Source organism: Hyperolius riggenbachi, chromosome 5 (assembly GCF_040937935.1).
Source record: "Hyperolius riggenbachi isolate aHypRig1 chromosome 5, aHypRig1.pri, whole genome shotgun sequence".
NCBI lineage: Eukaryota > Metazoa > Chordata > Amphibia > Anura > Hyperoliidae > Hyperolius > Hyperolius riggenbachi.
In genome coordinates this window covers 63,345,239-63,371,300 of record NC_090650.1, presented here as the reverse complement: position 1 = coordinate 63,371,300, position 26,062 = coordinate 63,345,239, and positions in this window count along the sequence as shown.

The following is a 26,062-nucleotide window of genomic DNA, read 5'->3' as shown; positions in this document are numbered from 1 at the left end:
GTACCGCGCGATGTCACATCTGTGCCGGCCCTTCACCTCTCTCCGTATTACAACAGAAGCGCCTTGTTACTGAGATGCTTTTCAAATCACGGTGCGTCTGGCACATTTGTGCACTTTGAACCTCAGAAGAAGCTTATCAAGCGAAACTGTCGTCAGCAGAGCCGGGACAAGGTCCTCCAGCATCCAAGGCTGAGACACCAAAGTGCGCCCCTCCATCCCTGCCCCCCGAGCCATCAAACACTGATTGCTATTAGACTAAGAGGCGCCACAGGGCCCACAACCTCCCCAACACCTTAATATCTAGTTATCTGGCTTGCAGTCACTGCCATGTATCCCCTTTTCTTATTTCTTTCTGCTTCAAACACAATTAGGAATGACAGCTAAATGAATTCTTCGCCCCCTCCTACACTGCGCCCTGAGGCTGGAGCCTCTCCAGCCTATGCCTCGGCCCGGCCCTGGTCGTCAGATCGTGCTCCCCCTGCGGTGCCCACTGCTACACCCGACACCTCCACCTGTTCTACAAGATATGTATCTACCGCTATGCCGATTTGAATGTTTATTATGGACTGTACTGATAACATGTAATGTCAATAGGGGTAGCCGGAAAAAAGGGCGCCGGCTGAGGGTGGATGAAAAGGGCGCCGCCATAGACTCTAATGCAATTATTGTTAATACGGCGAAAAAAGGGCGCCCCAATAAATATCGTTAACAACCTTAGAACATTGAAGGTTTTGAAGTATGTTATCCTTTTAGAAGCTTGCAGCGTTATAGTTTTTATCATATTATTTTGTTTGTATGTACAGATTTTACGTTATCAAAGATATTATCAATTCTATGTGTAAAAGGGTGTTTCTGCAGAAGGAGTGGCTAGGGTTAGGCACCACCAGGGGGAGTGGTTAGGGTTAAATTTTTTATGAAAGTCACTCAAAGAAATAGCATACAGAAATAATAAATAAGGTTAAAAAGTATGCCATCATAAACTGAAAATAACTTCATCACATACAACATAAAAGAAAATAGTATGCAGCAATACATCAAATCAGAAAACAGGCTTATTCCATATATCAGGGCTGCCCAATAGGTCGATCGCGATCTACCGGTAGATCGCGACCGCCTCCTTGGTAGATCGCGGCCTCTTGGCCGCGTCTCGTTAATGTTTGTTGCGGCCAGCAGCTCGTGTTTAGCTGCTGGCCGCTGGCCAATAGAATGCATGCAGGCGAGGAGAGAGGGAGGAGAGAGGCGGCGCGTCCGCTGCGTCATGGCTGGGGGCGGCGGAGGGCAGCCTGTGTAATGTGCGTGTGTAACGTGCCCGGCGCCGCCCCCAGCCATGACGTAGCGGCCGCGCCGCCTCTCTCTTCGCCGCCGCTTCTCTCCTACATCCCATTGGCCTGCCAGAGTCTCTCCTCGCCGCCTCTTCTCCTCCGCCTGCAGGTACATATACCTGGCTAACCTACACTGGGGGGCCCTATACCTGGCTAACCTACACTGGGGGGCCCTATACCTGGCTAACCTACACTGGGGGGCCCTATACCTGGCTAACCTACACTGGGGGGCCCTATACCTGGCTAACCCACACTGGGGGGCCCTATACCTGGCTAACCTACACTGAAGGGACCTATACCTGGCTAACCTACACTGGGGGGCCCTATACCTGGCTAACCTACACTGGGGGGGCCCTATACCTGGCTAACCTACACTGGGGGGCCCTATACCTGGCTAACCTACACTGGGCGGCCCTATACCTGGCTAACCTACACTGAAGGGCCCTATACCTGGCTAACCTACACTGGGGGGCCCTATACCTGGCTAACCTACACTGGGGGGCCCTATACCTGGCTAACCTACACTGGGGGGCCCTATACCTGGCTAACCTACACTGAAGGGACCTATACCTGGCTAACCTACACTGGGGGGCCCTATACCTGGCTAACCTACACTGGGGGGCCCTATACCTGGCTAACCTACACTGGGGGGCCCTATACCTGGCTAACCTACACTGGGGGGCCCTATACCTGGCTTACCTACACTGGGGGGCCCTATACCTGGCTAACCTACACTGGGGGCCCCTATACCTGGCTAACCTACACTGGGGGCCCCTATACCTGGCTAACCTACACTGGGGGCCCCTATACCTGGCTAACCTACACTGGGGGCCCCTATACCTGGCTAATCTACACTGAGGGCCCCTATACCTGGCAAACCTACACTGGGGGCCCATATACCTGGCAAACCTACACTGAGGGCCCATATACCTGGCAAACCTACACTGAGGGCCCATATACCTGGCAAACCTACACTGAGGGCCCATATACCTGGCTAACCTACACTGAGGGCCCATATACCTGGCTAACCTACACTGAGGGCACGCAACCTATGCTGCAGGCACATATACCTGGCTAACCTACGCGGGGGGGGGGGGGCGTGCTTAGCATTTGAGACGTTGGTAGATCTCCTGGCCTCGGCAAATTTAAAAGTAGCTCGCGAGCCGAAAAAGTGTGGGCACCCCTGCCATATATACATACAGAAAAATGAAAAACAATGCTTGTATTAGGCCATAAACAACAGAAAGAAACACTTTGTTCATCATATCAAAGCACAGTAAACCATGTTGGGGAGACAACACTCACCTTCATTTATACCAACAAGACAACCAGACAAAAAAGGAAAACCAAAACACTGTGACAAAGTCGATACCCAGGAGGTAATCGATTTGTCCCAGGTTGTGTTGGATGGGAGGTACATTCCACCTGGGATCAGACGCTACATCCAGTAGCAGCTCCGGAATAAAAAGGTTTTGGCTGTCTGTCACATGGACAGAGGTTAAAAACCTTACTTGGGTCCGGAGCTGACCAGATGCAGAGTGGGCGGGCGCATCTGGTCGCCAGATCCTGGGTGGATCGTTTGCTCTGTGTATGTGGGCTTCTGCTGGAGTCAGGTCACACAGGGTTAACAGAGCAGCTTTGAAAGGCTGGAGTAGGAGGAGAGAGAGGGGGTGTGACCAGCAAGGTCTGACAGTCTGCTGAGAAAGACTTCCCGTTTGATTCCAGGAAGCTGGTTTTGCTCTGGAGAGAAAGTGCAGGCTGCACATGGAGTTTGGTGTGTTCCTGATATGGAAAGCTGAATGTAAGCTGCTGGCCTGGACTGGCATTTTGTTTTCATTTGAACTGTACTTTACAAACTGCCAAAAGACTGCTGTCTAAGAAGCCTGCTGTCCAATAAACTATTGTTTGTTTTGGAAAATACACCTGTCTGTGCTGCTATCTCCCGCTGAGTACTCACCATTTGCAGCTGATCCCTCACAATTGGTGGAGGATGCGGGCAACTTAGCATGCCTACAGCCACAGTGTGTTTGGAGCAAGATTTAAAATTTTGAACAGCAGCATGGATGAAATGGTGAAGCAGCTGGTGTTGGCGAATGCGGCCTTGCAACAGGCTAATGCTGAGCAGCGGAAAACGAACACAGCCCTACAACAACATACAGAGGCAGTACAGCAGCAAGCGGTTGCCCTGTGTGAGAGTCTGGCTGCAGCTGCGGAGGCCGATCGTCAGACTGCTGAGGCTGACAGGAAAGCAGTGAGTGAGTTGGTGCAACAACTTGTGGCTCGGAACCAAGAGGGACAGCTGCTGGTACCTGGCAGTGGAGGCACCATCCGCGCAAGCCACTTCTTGCAGAAGCTGACTCCTCATGATGACGTTGAGGCGTTCCTCCATACCTTTGAGAGGACAGCGGAGAGGGAAGCCTGGCCTAAAACGCAATGGGCAGGATTGGTAGCGCCATTCCTGACTGGGGATGCTCAAAAGGCCTACTTCGACCTTGCCCTAGAGGATGCTAAAGACTACGACAAGCTGAAGGAGGAGATCTTGCGTAGACTTGGTGTCACCCCGGCTGTGCGAGCCCAGCGAGTTCACCAGTGGTCCTATTCAGCCGGATGCTCTCCAAGGTCCCAGATGCACGATCTAATCCACTTGGTAAAGAAGTGGTTGGAACCTGAGAAGTTAACAGCTCCGGAGGTCGTCGAAAGAGTTACCATTGACCGTTTCTTGCGCTCCCTACCGCCGGCTTTGCGAAGGTGGGTGAGTCATGCAGATCCACAGTCAGCTGATGAACTCATTGCGCTGCTGGAACGTTATCTGGCTGCAGAGGACTCTTTGGCTTGGGCCACAGGACAGCGCTCAGCTACCCGGAGACTGGCAGCACCCCAGGGAACTGGTAAGACAAAAGCTGACTTTGTGGGGGGTGTGGTCAGTGAGCCAAGCTCTGCAGGCCGAGGTCGACCAGGCACAATGGTAAGAACTCGATCCCCGGTACAATGTTGGCAATGTAAAGAGTGGGGACATATTGCTGCTAACTGTCCTCAGGCAGTTGAACCCATGGAGTGCGATTACACTCGGCGCCGGTCCTTGTTTGCGCGACCTGTGTATATCGCAAGCTGTGACTCATTTGGCGGTGGTAAAAATTGCTGGAAAAACTGTCCAGGCTCTCTTAGACTCTGGTAGCTTGGTGACCCTGGTGCATTCCAGTTTAGTGGACCCGGCCTGGCTGGGGAATCGTCGGGTCACAGTACAATGTGTTCATGGGGACTCTAAACAATACCCCACCGCCCTTCTCACCATTGAAACAAACTGTGGACCTGCCACTCAGGAAATAGTGGTGAGCCCGAACTTGGCACATAGTGTCATTCTGGGGAGGGACTTTCCACTGTTCTGGAACTTGTGGGAAGGGGATAACTGTGGAGGCTCAAGAGAGCTGGAATCTAAAAATAATACAGACATTGATGGTAATGAAATGTTTTCTCCCTTGGAGGTGTTTGCTGGGGACTCTGAGTTATCCCCGGAGACCTCTGAGGGCTCGGTCCTACCAGAGCTGGAGGTTTCTCGGGATAACTTTGGGACGGCCCAGCTAAGGGATCCTACGCTGGCAAAAGCGTGGGAAAATGTTAAGGTGTTGAACGGTGAACCCCAAGTGGTCGGGGCTGAAAAAGCATTTCCTCATTTGGCGGTACAATCAGACTTGCTGTACCAGGTTTGTAAAATTCAGGGTGAGGTTGTGGAACAACTCGTAGTGCCTAAGTCGTATCGCACAATGGTCCTAGACCTAGCGCACAAACATGCCCTGGGGGGACATTTGGGTACCGAAAAGACTAGGGACCGAGTCCTACAGCGATTCTTTTGGCCTGGGGTACATGGAGATGTAAAAGCTTACTGTGAATCCTGTCCCGAATGCCAAAGATGTGCTCCGGCTCCCCATTTTCGAAGTCCGCTCGTCCCCTTGCCCATTATCGAAGTGCCCTTCGAAAGGATAGCCATGGACCTAGTGGGGCCATTGGTTCGATCAGCGCGCGGTCACCAATACATTCTGGTGGTAGTGGACTATGCCACTCGCTACCCAGAAGCGGTTCCCCTGAGAAATACGTCGTCTAAAGTGATTGCACGTGAGTTGTTCCACATGTTCACCAGAGTAGGTTTGCCAAAGGAAATTTTGACAGACCAGGGTACCCCATTTATGTCTAAATTGATGAAAGAAGTGTGTAAACTGATGAAGATCGATCAGATTCGTACTTCAGTGTACCACCCTCAAACGGACGGGCTTGTGGAAAGATTCAACAAAACCTTAAAAAATATGTTAAAGAAAGTAGTGGACAAGGACGGCAAAGATTGGGATTGCCTTTTGCCCTACTTAATGTTTGCAATTCGGGAGGTCCCTCAGTCTTCCACAGGTTTTTCGCCGTTTGAGTTGTTGTATGGGCGATGCCCACGGGGAATCCTGGATATAGCCAAAGAAACCTGGGAGCAAGAGGCCACCCCCTACAGAAGTATTGTTGAACATGTATCTGGTATGCAAGATAGGATTGCAGCAGTGATGCCTTTAGTCAGAGAGCATTTGCAACATGCCCAGGAGGCGCAGTCTCGTGTTTATAATAAGTCAGCAAAGGTGCGAGCTTTCAGTCCTGGGGACCGGGTCCTGGTGTTGGTTCCCACGGTTGAAAGCAAGTTTTTGGCTAAGTGGCAAGGACCATATGAGATTATTGAAAAGGTCGGGGAGGTGAATTACCGGGTTTACCAGCCTGGCCGAAGGAAGCCAGAACAGATATACCATGTGAATTTACTGAAACCCTGGAAAGAGAGGGTGGCCCTTGCAGCTTCCCAGGTTACTCAAGAATCCACCAAGGGTGGAATAGAGCTGGTACAGGTGGCTGAGACGCTGTCTGTTTCACAGAAACGGGAGGTCCGAGAGTTCCTCTTACGGAATCGAGAGGTGTTCTCGGAACTTCCAGGTTGTACCCAAGTCATCAGGCATGATGTTGTGACTGAGCCCCATGTACAGGTCCGCCTTAAACCTTATAGAATACCTGAAGCTCGCAGACAGGCCATAGCAGGGGAAGTAGAAAGAATGCTGGAACTGGGGGTTATTGAGGAGTCCAACAGCGAATGGAATAGCCCCATAGTGCTAGTTCCGAAGCCTGACGGATCCATTCGTTTCTGTAATGACTTCAGAAAATTGAATGAGGTGTCAAAATTTGATGCCTACCCTATGCCAAGGGTAGATGAGTTAGTCGAAAGGCTGGGCCCCGCAAGATATGTCACCACCTTAGATCTGACCCGGGGATATTGGCAGGTGCCCTTAACTGAATCAGCCAAGGAGAAGACAGCCTTCTCGACTCCCCAAGGGCTGTTTCAGTATGTCAGGATGCCGTTTGGGTTGCAAGGGGCCCCAGCCACCTTTCAAAGGATGATGGACAAGATCCTCAGGCCGCATCAGCGGTATGCTGCGGCTTATTTGGACGACGTGGTCGTCTTCAGTACAGATTGGGAAAGCCACCTTCCGAAAGTCCAGGCGGTCCTGGATGCCATTAGAAAGGCGGGGCTGACAGCGAACCCCAAGAAGTGTGCAGTAGGGTTGGAGGAGGCTCGTTACCTGGGGTACACAATTGGGAGGGGTCTGATTAAGCCCCAAGTGCAGAAAGTGGAGGCCATAAGGGGCTGGCCTAGGCCTACCACGAAAAAGCAGGTCAGGACCTTCTTAGGTTTGGTGGGCTATTATAGGAGGTTCATTCCAAATTTTGCCACTTTGGCCACTCCCATTACAAACCTCACAAAAGGGAAAAGTTCCTCCATGGGTCCATGGGGACAGGAGGCTGAAGAAGCCTTTCAAGGTCTTAAGGAGGCATTGTGCAGGGGTCCAGTCTTGGTCACGCCTGATTTTAAAAAAGAGTTTCTGGTACAGACAGATGCTTCAGCTGTGGGGTTAGGAGCAGTCCTATCCCAAATCGTCAATGGAGAGGAGCACCCAGTTGTGTATCTGAGTCGAAGGCTGACCGCAGCCGAAGAAAGATATAGTATCGTGGAGCGGGAGTGTCTGGCCATCAAATGGGCACTCGAGGCTCTACGGTACTATCTCTTGGGCCGTCGCTTTCGCCTCATTACCGACCATGCTCCTCTCACATGGATGTCTCAAAACAAAGAGAAAAATGCAAGGGTAACGCGCTGGTTTCTGGCATTACAGCCCTTTAATTTTTCTGTGGAGCACAGAGCTGGAAGACTGCATGGCAATGCAGATGCTCTATCAAGGGCATTCTGTCTTGCCGCAGACTGTGTCCGATCCCACGGGATCGAACAGAGGGGGGAGTATGTGACAAAGTCGATACCCAGGAGGTAATCGATTTGTCCCAGGTTGTGTTGGATGGGAGGTACATTCCACCTGGGATCAGACGCTACATCCAGTAGCAGCTCCGGAATAAAAAGGTTTTGGCTGTCTGTCACATGGACAGAGGTTAAAAACCTTACTTGGGTCCGGAGCTGACCAGATGCAGAGTGGGCGGGCGCATCTGGTCGCCAGATCCTGGGTGGATCGTTTGCTCTGTGTATGTGGGCTTCTGCTGGAGTCAGGTCACACAGGGTTAACAGAGCAGCTTTGAAAGGCTGGAGTAGGAGGAGAGAGAGGGGGTGTGACCAGCAAGGTCTGACAGTCTGCTGAGAAAGACTTCCCGTTTGATTCCAGGAAGCTGGTTTTGCTCTGGAGAGAAAGTGCAGGCTGCACATGGAGTTTGGTGTGTTCCTGATATGGAAGGCTGAATGTAAGCTGCTGGCCTGGACTGGCATTTTGTATTCATTTGAACTGTACTTTACAAACTGCCAAAAGACTGCTGTCTAAGAAGCCTGCTGTCCAATAAACTATTGTTTGTTTTGGAAAATACACCTGTCTGTGCTGCTATCTCCCGCTGAGTACTCACCATTTGCAGCTGATCCCTCACAACACATATAACATATACCACCACCAACAGGGCCGGATTTGTACTAATTACCGCCCAAGGCCAACTATACGTATGGTTGTTATCTCTATGTGCCCAAGAATTCGACTTACTTTCCATCATTGGAAGTCACAGACAATAACCATTTCAGTAATACGCGTATAGATTATAAGTTATGTTTTCCTTAAGAACTTTGTTTGCCATCTCGAGTCGTTAATGATGGACCCATTGAGTCACCATGAGAGTTAGGCTGAAGTATACCTGCAGGATAGAGCTTACAGGTCTTGCAGGGACGACACAAGTACAGGACAGAGAGTTCAAAGGTTAAAGCTGTCCTTGTAGATAGGGGTGGCTGCATAGAACAGCTTTACTGCCCCTCACTGAGCCGCCCCCAAACATCTGGTGCCCTAGGCCATGGCCTATGTGGCCTTGCCAGAAATCCGGCCCTGACCACCAATAAAAGACAATGACAGCACCTACAATACATCATTCACACCAACATGACAAAAAAGAAAAGAAAAGAAAAAAAAAATATACAACATACACCACCACCAAAAAAGTGAAAGGACAACACCAACATTACACCATACACACCTCATGCATACTGGGGGACTTTTACGCTCGAAAGTACCCAAGTACGTAGGACTGAAGACACTACATAAGACAGGACAAAATCAAAATAATACCCCAAAACAGGACAAAACCTCACCTACACACAAAAAGAAGCACAAAGGGATACTCCCTGTGTGCCTGCGGCCAATACTTCAAAAATATCGAGAAAAATCAAAAAATCTAAGGTGGAAAGAGAAGAGACAGTCAAGCCACACCCAGGAGAGACTCCCACCAAGTCAAGGAGGCTTGATGTTCTGCCAGGCCAGAACCCAAGCTCCTCTCCCCAGCTTCTTCCTCTCCAAGTACCGAATGGTCCCCACCTCACCAAGAATAGTGCTCACCACCACCTGGACGGGCAAGTCTTTCTTTCTAATAGCTAAGTCACACCGTGCCAACCATAAGTGTCTCCTAACCACTAGACTGACTACATACAAAGTGCACAAATCATAACCCTGGCGTTGATTGAAAGCTCCATAGGCCCACTCGGCATAACTAAGATGCGCCAGAAACGGGATATTCAGGGCCCTCCCCACCTGTTTGTACACTTCCACATTGAAAGGGCATGACATCAGGAAGTGGTCCATGGTCTCCTCAACAGCGCACCCCTGCCGAGGACAACCACGTTCCGCCACATCCTGACACTTCATGTTCCCTCCAACGTAGAGTTTGCCCTGGAAGATAAGCCAGGCGATGTCCCACAATTTGTTCGGAACCCGCGGTGAATTCAACAGACGCAAGCCCTCCTCAAAAATTGTGCCTGGGCAATCCCTCAAGGCCAGTGATTCAGGAAAGTAGGAGTCCACCAACCTAGCCGACAGTACTTTCCTGTCGACCGATTTTATGTCCTCCACCATCAATTCCCACTGCCACAGTTTCTTCAAGCAAGGCAAGACATAGGTCAGAAGATAGCCATGACGTGCCCTCAGATTTTTCACTGGGCCACCGCTCTTCCATTCCCTAAGGAAAGGCTCACACCAAGTCTGGAAGATCCCTACCCAGCTAGGCGGGTACTCCATCAACATGCTACCAATATTGTATTTAATAAAAATTAAGGGGAAAAAAAACATTCGGGTTGACCATACCTAGGCCACCCTCCCGCCTAGCTTTATAGGTAATATTCCTGCGCACATGGTTCAGCTTGTTTCCCCATAACATTAGGAAAAACAAGCCGTTGACCCTGGTGTACAGGGATGCTGGCAAAATCGTGACATAACTGACATAAAACAGTATTGGTATCAGGTAAGTCTTGATCAGGTCAATCCTTTCCCTAAAGGTCAAACTCCAACCTTTCCAGCGGACCACTTTCCTGTCGACATCAGCTAGTTTGCTAACCCAATTTCGCAGGCCATAATCGGCGGGGCCAAATTTGATGCCGAGGATCTTAATTTCGTCGAGGCATGGGAAAGGATCCGGGAAGTCTAAAGGACTCTCCATCTTTGCCCATCCAGAAAGTTTCGCACTTATCCGGATTGATCTTCGAACCAGATGCCAATGAGTACCTGGTGATCTCCTCAGCAACCACCAACGCCTCCTCTGCATCCGAGACCACCACAGTAACATCATCGGCATATGCCACCACCTTCAGAGATGAGCAACCAGAGATGCCCACTGGAACCCCACCAAGCATGCTGCCCTCTAGCCTTCTCACAAAGGGGTCAATGGCGAACACGTACAGTAGAGAACTCAGCGGACAACCCTGGCGGACCCCCGAGCTCACCTCAAAAGGCTGGCCTACCCATCCGTTGATCAGCATGAAACTCTCAGCCTCTTTATATAAAGTTCGCAGCCAATCTATAAACCTCCCCTGCAAACCATATACAGTAAATAGCCACCATAGGTACTTGTGATTGACCCGATCAAAAGCTTTGGACTGATCCAACGTCAGCAGATACTTTCCCCAACCTTCAGCCCTGCACCGTTCCAGGACTTCCCGGACAGCTAACAGTGCTGAGAGCGTGCTCCTTCCCACAACAGAGCAGTGCTGATGGCGAGAAAGTACATCTGTCACCTGGGACAACCGCCAGAACAAAATTTTTGCCAGGATCTTCCTGTGGACGCTGAGAAGGCTGATGGGACGCCAATTCTCAATCATCTCAGGATCACGACCTTTTAACAACAGGATTACTGCAGATTGCCTCATGGAGGGCAGTAACTGGCCCTCAGCAAGGCAATCATTAAAAGCTCCAGCCAATTGAGGGGCCTAGAATGGACACGAAAGCCTTGTAAAACTCGGCCGTCAGTCCATCTGGGCCCGGGGTCTTTTTAGGCGCAAGGCCACCAATGGCTCTTGCTACTTCATCTGCAGTAATCTCTGTAGTCAAGCCTATGGCAGAAATATCAACATCTTCCATACCTGGTGTGGAATCCAAGAAGTCTTCCATCCTCGCCTGGTCAAGTGGCTTCTCCCCAAGCAGATCAGCGTAAAACTCTCTAGCGAAGGCTAGGATCTCCGACCTGGACTTTGCCAGAGACCCCGAGCCATCCCTGAGACCGATGACCGTCTTAAGCGCCGAGCTTTGTTTGAAACTCTGATAAGGGTCAGGCGAGTGGTATTTACCATGATCCCTCTCCAGAGCCAAAGAAGCCAGCCGGTCGTACTGCTGCTGCTTAAGGCTAAGTTTGACCTCGGAGATCTCCCCCGGATCACTGCCCTCAGAGACGAGGACAGTCAACCTCTCCCTTAGAGCCTGGTAAGCCAGATTTCTATCAATACCTCTACGAGTAGCTAGACCCTTGAAAAATCTAACGACACGTTTTTTGACCTCCTCCCACCACTCAGACCTATTGTCAAAGCAGTCCAGGATGGAGACCTGTGCTTGAAAAAACTCCTCAACGGATTGTCTTATCTCATCTTCCAGTAGCAGGGTCAAATTCATCCTCCAGATACCCCGACCTCTGGGAGGGGCATCCGAAGCATTCAAGCCCACCGACAGAATAAGGTGATCCGAGAACTCCACCGCCAACAACTTAGGAGTTGAAGTGATGAGGCTCTCTGAAACAAAAAATCTATCTAACCTAGATCTACTACTACCTCTATAAAAAGTGAACCCCGTGAGATCTGGGGAGTGACGAACGTGCACATCCACCAGATCGGCCTCATTAGCTAATCTGACTAAATAACTGCTATCTACACCTATCCGGACCTGGGCCCTTGCCCTGTCCATGGCCCTAGTGATGGTGTTAAAATCACCACCCAGGATCACAGGATAGGCTGAAAAAAGGTATGGCCTGATCTGCGTAAGAAGGCGCTTTCTCTCCCCTTTACATTTGGGGTGGCCATAGATGTTAATTAGCCTGAGATCCTGCCCCCTCACGCAGACGTCCAGGACCAGACACCTACCCATCTCCACCTCAATACCTCGCCGGCAAGTTACCATGTCAGCCCTAAAGAGGACTGCCACACCACTACCAGGCTCTCCCGCAAGGGACTAAAAGCTCGGACCGGACACCCAGTCCCTCTCAGCCAACCAGAGGTCAGCTGCAGAGGTGAGCCTGGTCTCCTGCAGGAAAAACACATCAGCCTCGTGGGCAACCAATTTTCGAGCCCTGGTCATTTTAATACTGGCAACGTTGATCGTTGCCAGTATGAGTGGTGGGGGAACTGCCATCAGAGTGATTTAAGGTTTCCCTTCATCCTTCTTTAGACAAAGACAAAAAATGCAAAAGCAAAGGACAACATCTACAAAAAGGAAAAACACAAACACAATTACAATGCCTCCCCAACAGAGGCAGGACTCTCCGTTACCATCTCCTCCTCTTCAGAGGCGAGAGGAGAAGTGGCCAACACCTCAAACCTGTTGGCTAGGTTTAGATCTTTCTCTTTCTGCCTCCTCTGAGAGGCAGCCAACCTGTTTGCCTCCCTTAGGTTTCCGGAGGGGACTCTAGACAGGGGTTTAACCCCTTTTTCTTTTTTGTCTTAAAGCGTTCCTCTAAATAAGATCTTTCATCCTGCGAAAGATGTTCCCTTTTCCAGGGGGCAAGGGCTGCACCCGTGGGGCCAGGAGCTGAAAAGGCGTAGGCTGTGGGAATAGGACAGGCCGAGACAAACCCACTGCCATCAGTGGACAGGGAGGGACAGACAGGAAGGGGGGAAGGGGATGGGATGATGACAGGGGGGGCAGAGGAGGTATCAGGAACAACCGGGGCAGTGGGGCCAGGAGGGGGAAGGGACACAGCAGGAGCTGGGGGGCCAGGAGGGGGAAGGGACACTGCAGGAGCTGGGGGGCCAGGAGGAGGAAGGGACACAGCAGGAGCTGGAGGGCCAGGAGCGGGAAGGGACACAGCAGGAGCTGGGGGGCCAGGAGGGGGAAGGGACACAGCAGGCACTGTGGGGGCAGGAACAGGAGGGGGCAGGGTAGGGCCACCTGAAGAGGAGACAGTGGCAGGAGGAGTTTTTGTCCTCCTAGGAGGAGGCTTAGGGGCCAAAAGTTGGGCTGTAGGAGCAGCAGAGAGGGGTCGAAGACCACTTCCTCCTCTACTCCTTACAGGTTTGGGTATCTGCTCCTTGGGAGGAGGGTTACCTCCGCCCTGAACAGCATCCCGGGCAGGAGCCAATGACTCAGGCCCAAGCTGCCTATCAGAGGCCATGTCGACTGAGAGAGAACCAGGGGAAGGGACTACAGAGGACGGGTTCACACTAGACGTAGACACATTAGGAGCTGGAACGGACTGAACAGATACATTGGGATCAGACACAGAGACTTCCTGGCTCTCTCCCATTCTAGCCAACATGGCTCTCTTCAGGTCCGAGGGCATCGTCGTCCAGGAGATCGGGCACTCTGTATAAGGATGGCCAAATTCAAAGCAAAAGTTGCATTTAATTCGTTTGCAAGACGATGCAGAGTGCCCAAACTCCTGACAACGACTGCACCTCGGATCCGGGCAGCCGCTGGCCAAATGTCCCCTCTTGCCGCACCTATTGCAGGTCCTGGGTTGGCCCGGGTAGTAGGTGATGACCTTGCCCCGCCCTATGAGGGCGGAACGGGGAATATGGGTGACGACCCCCTCCTTTGTATGGAGCCGAATTGCCACCTCAGACTCCCCCCATCAGATCCCGAGCTCGTCCAGGACCTTGTGCGGCGGGGACATTATGTCTGTGTAGTGTTGGACCCAAGTCATTAGGTCCCGCACTGGAATGCTTTCATTCTGTACCACAATATGTGCCTTTCTCTCCAGCGTCTTCCTGGACAAAGGAATGACCTTGAAACCGTGCCATTCGTTATTTTCTGACTGTCTCAGCCGCTCCTCTAAAAATGATTCCATGCCATGCTGGGAGAGAAAGGACACGTCATAGTACTGCGGAGGGTCCCCTGGAGCCAGGATCGCAAAGAGGTCCGCTGGCCTAATCCCCAGGTCGAGGGGATACCCAACAAATTGCCTCTTGGTAGGAATGGGAAGGAGGGTTTTATCCCATTTGAGGCGGACAACATTCCTGCGACTCAGGGTGTGGGCCTCCAATCCTGTCTCCAGGGGAGCCTCAACCCTCCTACCAGGAGCAGGACCCCTAACCACCTTAGAGTATGATACCGGGCGAGCCGATGAAGCTGCCAGAGGAGCAAGGGCCCCTAGATTCTGGGCAGGACCAAGGGCCGGGAACCCAACCCTTATCACACTTTCCAGTTCTGGCAGCTCCGGCTCGGTCACAGCACTCCCATCAGCTCTTGCCACAACAACACCACCAGTATTACTGGCCAAGCCTGCACCAACATCTTCCCTGACCATCACTACAGCACTGGTTTCGGCTGCAGGGGTTACAACATTTATCTGATTACAGCTGACTGCAGTGGAGGTGGGGGGAGGGGGAGGCCCATACCTGGGGGCATTTGGCCCAAGCCCAAATATGGCCTCCATCCACTCTGTTTCGCCTGAAAAAGAAAACCTTTTAACAGTGTCATTTTCTACTATAAACTTTTTGCCACCTGCTCGGAACTTGAGCTGGAGGCCACAGTTGGGGTCACCCATGCCCACCAGGCATAGGCCCCCGTAATATCCCCCCGGCTCCACCGCCAACACCACAGCCTCACCAGAATGCTCGTCAATGACCACCAATTTGGTCCTCTCTAGTCTGTAGGTCATATTAGCTGTCTTAAATTTAGTGACAAGATTGTCAATTATCAAAGGGGGGGGGGGGGGGCTCAGGGTGATGGCTCTTTTTCTTCTTTTTTCCCTCCTTTCTTGCTCCCCTCTTCATCCTCAGATATTAAATCAGAGAGGAGATTTTTTTCAAAGAAGGGGGCAAGATCTCTGTACCCTTTACCTCTCTTTTCGGGAGCACCCCCATCCCCTTGTACCAACAAGATCTCCCCACCTTCGCTCTCCTGCACAAAAGCGGGGGGACCCCTTTTATCCTGGTCACCCTCCCCCACCCCGCCTTGGGTACCCTGAGAGGATATGTCGGTCTCCTCCACCTCCGACACAGAGGCATAAACCTTCCCATGCTTTCCTCTCCTCCCACCAACATCAATGTTTAACTTTTTTACTTTACTTATTCTATTCTTCCCTTTTTTTTGACTCTCTTTTTGGGCTTCCCAATAGGCAAAGAAAGTTGGGTCTCACCCATCAGTCGTTTATCGTCCTCGTCCCCGCTCTGATCCTCAGGAGAACTTGAAATTTCCTCCCCAGCAGACATTGGAAACAACTCCTGAGCTAATTGCTCAATGTCACTCTCAATACCTTCCATGTGTCTGGCAGGCCCAGGCATCTTTGTTCTGAGGAAAGTCCTCCTCAGCGAACTCTTCAACAGACAAGTCCATTTCCAGACTCGGTTGAGTGGCCAAAAGCACAATCTCCTTGCTCAGATTCCTATCCAGGGACGAGTCCAAAAGTCCCAGGAAGGCTGCCCCACTTCCATCCGGGTCTTCCTGCAGCATTGCAGATGTAGTTGCAATTGCAGCTTGCACATCTCCCCGCTCAGGTTGCTTTCTTTGGACATTGATTGCCACCTCCTCCTCATTTGCATCTTCACAGCCTCCAGAAGCTGCCTTGCTCTGCAATACCTCACTTGGTGGCTGTTTTTCCGTATCCCCAGTCACCAACTGTACTGAAGATCCATCTTCCACCTCACCAGGCCGGAATCCGCCTTCTCCTGCATTGACATCAGTGGAAATTCCGCCGGCATCCGGAATTACTGTTGTAGCCGCATTGGGAGAAAATCCGCATGCACTTACATTGGCGTCAATGGTATTTCTGCCTTCACGCGGACTTTCAGCCGCGTCAACCATAATGGATTTTCCTGCCTTGATGCGGAATAGCGGCCGCTGACGTCATTTCCTCCCCGCCGACCGGAAGTTGACTCGGCGTGGATGAGGCACCGCTCGGCGAGCCGGCGCCATCTTGGTAGGACATGCTGCGATACGGGGAGCGTTCCCTATGACTCTGGGCACACAGCCCCACTCCCAGCTTCACCCAGGACCCCACATCAGCCACCGCAAGTGACCCCAATGCAGGGACCAGGAATCCACCAGGAGCAGGAGCCATGTGAGCATCCAGGGAGGCCGCCGCAGCTGCAGCCACACCACCACCTCCAGGTATGTTAGAGGGGGGCATGCCAGCCACAGCCACAGCAAGGGCAGCACCAGCACCCACCACCTCACTGAGGGCCCCAGTAGCACCCACGCCACCGAGACCCCCAGCAGCAGGGGCAGCGGCACCAGCACCACCAGCACTCACCTGGACCCTCGCCGCAGAGCCCGGTACTAGCATCCCCTGCACCTCACTCCCGCTCTCTTCCTCCATGGGGTCCCCGGCCAGCACACTTTGCCCAGGTGGGATCTGGGACTGGGACACCTCTTCCTTTATCCATGGTGGTCTTTCTGGGGGGGTGCATTCATCCTCAATGATAATGCAGTTCTCCTCCGTGTCACTGTCATCCACATCTTGCTCTGGCTTAAGCATCTGCTTGAATCTTTTCTTATACCCCAGTTGCTCAGCGAAGGGTCCGCCAATCTTTTCCAGATCGGCTAATCTTGTTTTTTGTACCAGTATTTGTTTCCTTAGGTCCATCATCTGCTCGTCCTGCCACAAAAGCTCAGGCCTCCACTTGATGCCATAGCGGAACTTGACTTTGACGAAGCTGTATCTCAGCTGCATCAGCGTCTCCTCGCAGGCTTTCACGGCCTTGACCCAGGCTACTGCGTTGTTTGCAATGTCCTCTTCCGAGGAGTCTCTGCCATCCCCTGGGTAAGTTGGTGAAGCAGTAGGGGGGGTATGAGCTGGCCGCTCCATGGCTGGAGCGGCCAGTTAGCCTAGGACAAGCCCCTACCCGGCAAGGCCCGGAGCAGGGACTTCAGGTGAAATTCTCCCCAGGAAAAGTGCTTCAAAGCTGGATCCGGCTCGGCAGACTGAAGACCTCCCCTGGAAGTCAGGGAGCTCACACACACACACGTCCTCACCCTCTCAAGGGTTAGGCACCACCTGGGGGTGTGGTTAGGGTTAGGCACCACCAGGTGGGTAGTTAGGGTTAGGCACCACCGCGGGGGGGGGGGGGGGTGCTTAGGGTTAGGCACCACCAGTGGGGTGATTAGGGTTAGGCGCCACCACGGGATGTGGTTACTAGTTTTAGGCACAACCAGGGGAGGGTTCTGTGTGAGAATAAGGTTGGGTTAAGCTGTATTGTTGAATTACGTAACGATTCTTAACGTTAACCTTCTTGGCGGTAACCCACATAGTTCGGGGTAAGCCGCCGGAGGGTGCCGCTCAGGCCCTGCTGGGCCGATTTGTTTAATTTTTTTTTTGCTGGACGCAGCTAGCACTTTGCTAGCTGCGCCAGCACCCCGATCGCCGCCGCGCGCCCGATCGCCGCTATACGGTGCGGCGCGCGCCCCCCCCCCCCAGACCCCGTGCACTGCCTGGCCAATCAGTGCCAGGCAGCGCCGAGGGGTGGCCCGGGACTCCCAATGACGACCCGACGTCAGTGACGTCGGTGACGTCATCCCGCCCGTCGCCATGGCGACGGGGGAAGCCCTCCAGGAAATCCCGTTCTTTGAACGGGATTTCCTGATCGGAGATCGCCAAAGGCGATCGAAGAGGGCGGGGGGATGCCGCTGAGCAGCGGCTATCATGTAGCGAGCCCTGGGCTCGCTACATGATATAGAAAAAAAAAAATTTAAAAAAAAACTGCCGCGCTGCCTCCTGGCGTATTTTTTTATACCGCCAGGAGGGTTAATATCTTTTCATTATTATTTCCTGGCTGTTTTTACAACGGCATTTATCGTTAACCAAGTTTGACAACGATACTTATCGTTATCAGGTTTCGTTATCCACCGGCTCCATTTCGTTATCCAGCCAGGCCCTTTTTTCATGGCGCCCTTTTTTTATGCAAGTATAAATACCTATCAGTACTGCCAAGCAGTTGTCCTCTCTCTGCGTTTCATCCATTGCATGTTTTTGCTTTGAGCACATTAAGTGTTAGTTACAGCGCACTACTCACCTTGTGACACCCGCTCTGCAGCCAGTCTACGGTGTGCCTGCCATATCTCTCTTGCTTCTACTGTGTAAGCTCTACTTTTTTTTTCCGAGGTATTACCTTTACATTGGATAACTGGCAGCTTGGTCTTGATTATCCCCTTGCAAAATTCCCATTCAGCCCTACTAATTCCATTTTTCCTTAGAACCGAAATTCCCCATTTCCCAGAATTCTGTGCTCATCAGTAGTGCTCAGGTAACCGTGAGGGGAAACACGGCACTTGTGCTTTTCTGGCGCACAGGAAATCAGGCCAGTTAAGTGTAAGAAGATCTACTTGCCCTGCTTTGAGTAATCTGTGTGTGAATTGAATAAATTCGTAATGCGCTGGCTTATTTTCATACACCCGACATTAAAATTTAATTAGAACTTCTGACACGACACATCAAACGGCAGACCATCCAGAAGCATCCACAGAAGAATGTGGCCCCCCTCGCTGCCCCTCCCTCCGCCAGCGTCTGGAAAAGACATCCAAGCAATGCTAAGCAGCACATGAAAGGGACTGCAGTTGTTGCTAATATATTTGTAGCCATTTAATTTGCACAAGGCTCTAAACACTTAAGCGCCAAATGTCTTCTTTATGCTATCATTTATTTATCGCTCGTAACCGTTAGCAGATAGGACGTATGTAATATCTGGTCTTCAGGCTAATAATTGATACTCATTAAATGACGCGCGGGCAGGTTTATTGATTGTGACTCAGCGCATGATATAGCTGTCCTCGTTTCAAGCTGATGTGCGACTTCGTGACTGTCATTTTTATCACAGGCGCGGGGAAAGTGCACTTATTATCCTACTTTCATTGCAGCTGCCAGTTGAAGCAGAGCTAAAGTTTCCCGGCAAACTGGCACTTCAAACCGTCACCTTTTCCTTCAGTGTGAAAGTATAAATATAGATTTATTACCTTGCTGCACAAGACCTTTCTTGCGGTGTAATCTGTAACAAAAACAAAAACAGCCCCCGGGGGTACTTACCTCGGGAGGGGGAAGCCTCTGGATCCTAATGGGGCTTCCCCCATCCTCTTCACCCTCTGGGATCCAGTGCTGAAATCCCCCCGAAAAATCAGCCGACAAGCTCAGTGGCGCAGAAACAGTAGCGGCTTTCCGATTTCCTCCGTCGGAAACAGTCAAGCTCTATCCGGCGACTTGCACCTGCACTGTAGAGTGTACCTGATCAGATTTGACTATTTCTGCCTGAACCTGATCGGAAAGCCCCTACTGCTTTTGCACAAGAGAGCAGAAGGTAAATATTTACATTGCCGCTGTTTGGGGGCTGCCAGCGCTGGATCCCGGAGGGTGAAGAGGATACGGAAAGCCACATTAGGATCAATGGGCTTCCCCCTCCCGAGGTAAGTACCCCCTAGGTGCTGGGTTTTTTTTTTTTTACAGATTCCCAAGTACACCAGAGCTAAGAGGGATATGGTGGCTGCCATATTTATTTCCTTTTAGCCAGTATCAGTTGCCTGGTAGTCCTGTTAATCTATTTGGCTGCAGTAGTGTCTGAATCACACACCTGAAACAAGCATGTCGCTAATCCAGTCAGAATTTAATCTCAGAAACATCTGATCTGCATGCTTGTTCAAGGTCTTAAGGTGGCCATACACTGGTCGATTTGCCATCAGATCAACCAACAGATAAATTCCTCTCTGATCTCAGTCTGCAAACAGACTGTGAATCGGTTTCAGCATGAAACCGATCACAGTCTGTGGTGGTGCAGCCGCCCCCCCCCCCCCACCCCCCCACCGCATACATTACCTGCTCCGGCCACCGCTGTCTCTTCTCCCCTGGGTTCCCGGACCGGCAGGCTTCACTTCTTTCTGTCCAGGGAAGTTTAAACATTAGAGAGCGCTCTACTGTTTAAACTTCCTGCTGGGACAGGAAGTTTAGTGCAGCTGCAGCCCTGGAGCCCAGCGGAGAAGAGACAGCGGTGACCGACTCGCGCCGTCCGGATCAGGTAATGTATTGAAGCTGTATTGCATTGGGCATTCGAATGCCGCTATCGACGCTCTCCCGCCCCGCCGACGATCGAGCAAAATCTTCCGCACGGACGGAACGTCGGGAATCGACGGGAACGATTGATTTCGGACAGAATTCGATCGTTCTGTCAGCGTTTGCGCAACGATTTCACAGCAGATGCAATCACAGTGATCGAATCTGCTGTATATCGGCGGGAAAATCGTTAGGTGTGTGGGCCCCTTTAGAGGAAGAGTATTAGCAGGGCAGCCAGGCAATCTGCATTGTTTAAAAAGGAAATAAATGTGTCAGCCTCCATGTCCCTCTCAGTTTAGGTGTGGGTTATGCTAGCCATGCATAGGTTGATTAGGGCCGAAAGATGCCAAGCCTAGCGACTCCTATCCAACTGGAATGGAGATGGATTCCTATACCACACAACAACCTCAAGTACAGTAGAAATCTAATGAGCATCGATAGATCATTGTCAGAAGAAAATGGTGAGCTTCTGAGAGGAGCTGATGGCAAGGTAAGTAGTAGTTACCTCATGTGTTTATTTTAAATATTTTTACTCAGTACAGGTTCTCTTTAAGCCACATAATGATAGTCTATGGGGCCACACAAAAAACGGCTTATCAAATGCATTTTTTTAGGGCCCATTCACACTAGAAATCGCTAAACGCTAACGCAAAACGCTGAGCGTTTTTTCGGGCGTTTTTTCCTAGCGTTTTTTCACTGTATAAAGAGCGTTTTTCCAGCGATTAGCGTTTTGCGTTTTCTAGTTCAATTCAAATACTTTAATTGAAACGCTAATCGCTCCAGAATCGCTCAGAAAACGCTGCATGCAACGCTTTTGCGTTTCAGCAAATCGCTAAACGCTTAGATGAGAACACTTCCATACACTTTCATTGTGCACACGTTTTTTAAATCGCTAGCGATTTTCAGCATAGCTGAAATCGCTCTGAAAACGCACAAGTGTGAATGGGCCCTAAGATGCGTTTTTAAAACGCTTTACAAGTTAATTGTTTCTGCATTCCATATGCAGAATGGATTCAATGCTTTCCTATGGTGAAAAAAAACAAAACGTTTTTGATGGGTTTTTGCCCAAATAAGGTAAAAACTAATTTGAAAATAATTTCTGATTCTTTTCCGTTAGCCAGGCGCATCCTCTAGGTGGCGATAGAACTTTCCCTACTATCCATGGCGGCCTGGAGGGGGAATAGTAATTATCGCCACCTAGAGGATGCGCCCGGCTAACGGAAAAGTACCTAATTTCTTTATTTATACTTATTAAATACTTGGTAAATATGCCAAACAAATTTTGCCTTCTTAAAACAGAAGGTACTTGCAATTATTCAGATTGGAGTGAGCAAATGATGTCTCCCATGATGCATCACTGCTGACTATTCCAGTGGTTCTGTGGGTGTGGTTAGCTTGCCAGGGACAACAAAGGATGATTTGCATATTCAGAGGTGATGAATATTGATTAAAAACAGGCACGCATGAAAAATGCATAAAAACTCAAATGCAGTAAAACACACACACACACACAAAAAAAACACCCATAGCAGGAAATTGATGGTTTCTGAATGGACAAGTGTGACCTTAGCCCAAGTCTTCACCTGCACTAAGCAGATGTATGTCAAAGGCATGGCAACTGCTTCCAGGGTGGCTCAGAGACATTACTTGAGTGCATCACTTGTTCTTAGCCCAATGTCCATTCATCATTTGCTCTTAGACCCACTGCAAGTCTTGGTAGACACTGGACTTTGCACTGCATATTGTGAATGTGATGGAACACCAGGCAGAGGCTGCAGTCTGAATGGCCAAATGGAAATTAATTGTAGGCTTTCTACTGACATTACACCTGGTGTTTTCCCAGCGTAGAAATGCCTGGTTTATAATGCTAGTATGAACCTACGCTGAATCAGCATCCACCAATTAGCCTAGCAATGGTGGTCTGATTAGTGCAGCTCTGTAACAGGTGCTACTAATTTGCTAATGGAGCTTGTAATTATTTTAGGTTTGTAGCGCATTGATTTTCAGTGTGTCACACAAACACATACAGCGTGCGGCAGAATACTCCGGGAGCTTTTATATAGAGAGAGTGTCAAAATAAAACTACGACAAAGGCCAACACTTTCCGTGAATTACAAAAAAAAATCTACATTTCTTACAAACCTTATGACAGATGCAATGAATACTAACAATACATTGTCATATTAATATAGAGTGGTGGAGGTGACAGTGGTCATCTTGCCCAGGGCACCCTATTGGCTAGAAAAGGCCATGCTAATTCATACCATAAGTACCAACTGTACCTATTTAGAGTGGACCTGAACTCTTGCACAGGACAGAAGGAAAACATAAAGAAATGCACCCTGTATGTATTTAGAGAGTTAAGCCTGTCTGATTCCCCCTCATCTGTGACTAATCAGAACTGTAATTTGATATCTGTGTCAGCTGGCTGCCTTGGCATAACAGCTAATTTGTAAACACAGGATGTTAACCCTATGTCTGCTTCCATGAAAGCAGGAAGTAGAAACCCTGGAGATTTATTTTAGGATTTGCATCAGCTGTAATAGAAATATTTTTCTTTAAAGGATACCCGAGGTGACATGTGACATGAGGAGATAGACATGTGTATGTACCGTGCCTAGCACACAAATAACTAGGCTGTGTTCCTTTTTTTCTTTCTCTGTCTGAAAGAGTTAAATATCAGGTGTGTAAAGGCAGTACTTATCCGTTAGCCGGGCGCATCCGGCAGGTGGCGACAAAACTCCACCAGAGTTACATCTTTCCCTACTATCCATGTCGGCCTGGAGGGGGAATAGTAATTAGCGCCACCTGCCGCATGCGCCCGGCTAACGGATAAGTACCGTAAAGGCTCATACATACATCAGACTATAGTCTTTGGAAAATGAAAGATCACAGACCAATCTTACCACCCTTCATGTAGTATGAGAGCTATACTCTACACAGTCTTTTCTATGGAGCTGAACTCCACATCAGAAAAAACTCTTTGCAAGATGCTGCACACACACATGCTGTACAGACACAAAAGATCAGTATCTGCAAAAGATCTGTTCCTGCCAAAAATCCATTCCTGCAAATTGCAATGATAGTCTATGAGATCTGCAGATCATCATACACACATGATTTAACTGACATTCATCTGCAGATCAAGCAATCATCTGCAGATCTGAAAATCCATCCTGGTGGATCTGATCTGCAGATGAATGTCAGTTAAATCATGTGTGTATGATGATCTGCAGATCTCATAAACTATCATTGCAATTTGCAGGAATGGATTTTTGGCAGGAACAGATCTTTTGCAGATACTGATCTTTTGTGTCTGTACAGCATGTGTGTGTGCAGCATCTTGCAAAGAGTTTTTTCTGATGTGGAGTTCAGCTCCATAGAAAAGACTGTGTAGAGCAGGGGTCGGGAACCTATGGCTCGCGAGCCATATATGGCTCTTTTCATGCCTGCGTATGGCTCTCTGGCTCGCTAAAAGACGTGTGACAGAGCGGCCAGAGAGCCTGTGTTTACTAATCTGCCCCGCCGTAATCTGCGCCGCGGCCCCGCCCCCCTCCTTCATGCCGGGTCTTTGTACTTATGTGTGCCTCTTTCATCGGCACCGCCTCCCGCGCCAGAATGCCTTTTCTGCCCGACCCAGATTGATGCTGGCGCTGCCTGTGAAAGTGATGTCACACGTTACGTGTGACACATCGGCGCAGCCAGCGGGAACTGAGGCAGCTTGGCGGGGGGAGGAGCCGACCCGACGACGTGCGACCCGGAGGCAGCCGCACCCATAGCTACTGCTTCGGAGCGCACTAGTGCACAAGCCAGCAGCAGCCGCCGCCGCCGCAGGAGCCGCCGCCGTAGGAGCCGCCGCCGTCACTCCAGGTCCAGGAGGTCACTCCAGTCTGGTAAGTTCATTTGTGGGGAAATCTTCTGCCAATGAGAGTTAATTTGTGGGGAAATCGTCTGCCAATGTGATAGGCATTTGTGGGGAAAGCGTCTGCCAATGTGATAGGCATTTGTGCGGAAATCGTCTGCCAATGAGATTGCACTTGTGGGGAAATTGTCTGCCAATGAGATTGCACTTGTGGGGAAATTGTCTGCCAATGAGATTGCACTTGTGGGGAAATTGTCTGCCAATGAGATTGCATTTGTAGGGAAATTGTCTGCCAATGAGATTGCATTTGTGGGGAAATAGTCTGCCAATGAGATTGCATTTGTGGGGAAATCGCCTGCCAATGAGATTGCATCTGCCAATGAGATTGCATTTGTGGGGAAATAGTCTGCCAATGAGATTGCATTTGTGCGGAAATCGTCTGCCAATGAGATTGCACTTTTGGGGAAATTGTCTACCAATGAGATTGCACTTGTGGGGAAATTGTCTGCCAATGAGATTGCATTTGTGGGGAAATAGTCTGCCAATGAGATTGCATTTGTGGGGAAATCGCCTGCCAATGAGATTGCATCTGCCAATGAGATTGCATTTGTGGGGAAATAGTTTGCCAATGAGATTGCATTTGCGGGGAAATTGTCTGCCAATGAGATTGCATTTGTGGGGAAATAGTCTGCCAATGAGATTGCATTTGTGGGGAAATCGCCTGCCAATGAGATTGCACTTGTGGGGAAATTGTCTGCCAATGAGATGGCACTTGTGGGGAAATTGTCTGCCAATGAGATTGCATTTGTGGGGAAATCGTCTGCCAATGAGATTGCATTTGTGGGGAAATAGTTTGCCAATGAGATTGCATTTGCGGGGAAATAGTCTGCCAATGAGATTGCATTTGTGGGGAAATCGCCTGCCAATGAGATTGCACTTGTGGGGAAATTGTCTGCCAATGAGATGGCACTTGTGGGGAAATTGTCTACCAATGAGATTGCACTTGTGGGGAAATTGTCTGCCAATGAGATTGCATTTGTGGGGAAATAGTCTGCCAATGAGATTGCATTTGTGGGGAAATCGCCTGCCAATGAGATTGCATCTGCCAATGAGATTGCATTTGTGGGGAAATAGTTTGCCAATGAGATTGCATTTGCGGGGAAATTGTCTGCCAATGAGATTGCATTTGTGGGGAAATAGTCTGCCAATGAGATTGCATTTGTGGGGAAATCGCCTGCCAATGAGATTGCACTTGTGGGGAAATTGTCTGCCAATGAGATGGCACTTGTGGGGAAATTGTCTGCCAATGAGATTGCATTTGTGGGGAAATCGTCTGCCAATGAGATTGCATCTGCCAATGAGATTGCATTTGTGGGGAAATAGTTTGCCAATGAGATTGCATTTGCGGGGAAATTGTCTGCCAATGAGATTGCATTTGTGGGGAAATAGTCTGCCAATGAGATTGCATTTGTGGGGAAATCGCCTGCCAATGAGATTGCATCTGCCAATGAGATTGCATTTGTGCGGAAATCGTCCATTAGCAACTGCATAACAACGTTATTAAAGAATGCAGACACTTATTGTACTTTAAAAGTGTTTGTTTTGCATAAAATGTACACATTACCTTGTATTTAGTTTTAAACATATTGTATGGCTCTCACAGAATTTCATTTTAAAATATGTCGAGTTTATGGCTCTCTCGGCCAAAAAGGTTCCCTACCCCTGGTGTAGAGTATGGCTCTCATACTACATGAAGGGTGGTAAGATTGGTCTGTGATCTTTCATTTTCAAAAGACTATGGTCTGATGTGTGTATGTGGCCTAAGTGGCTGACTCAATCCTGACTCAGACAGGAAGTGTCTACAGTGTGACCCTCACTGATAAGAAATTCA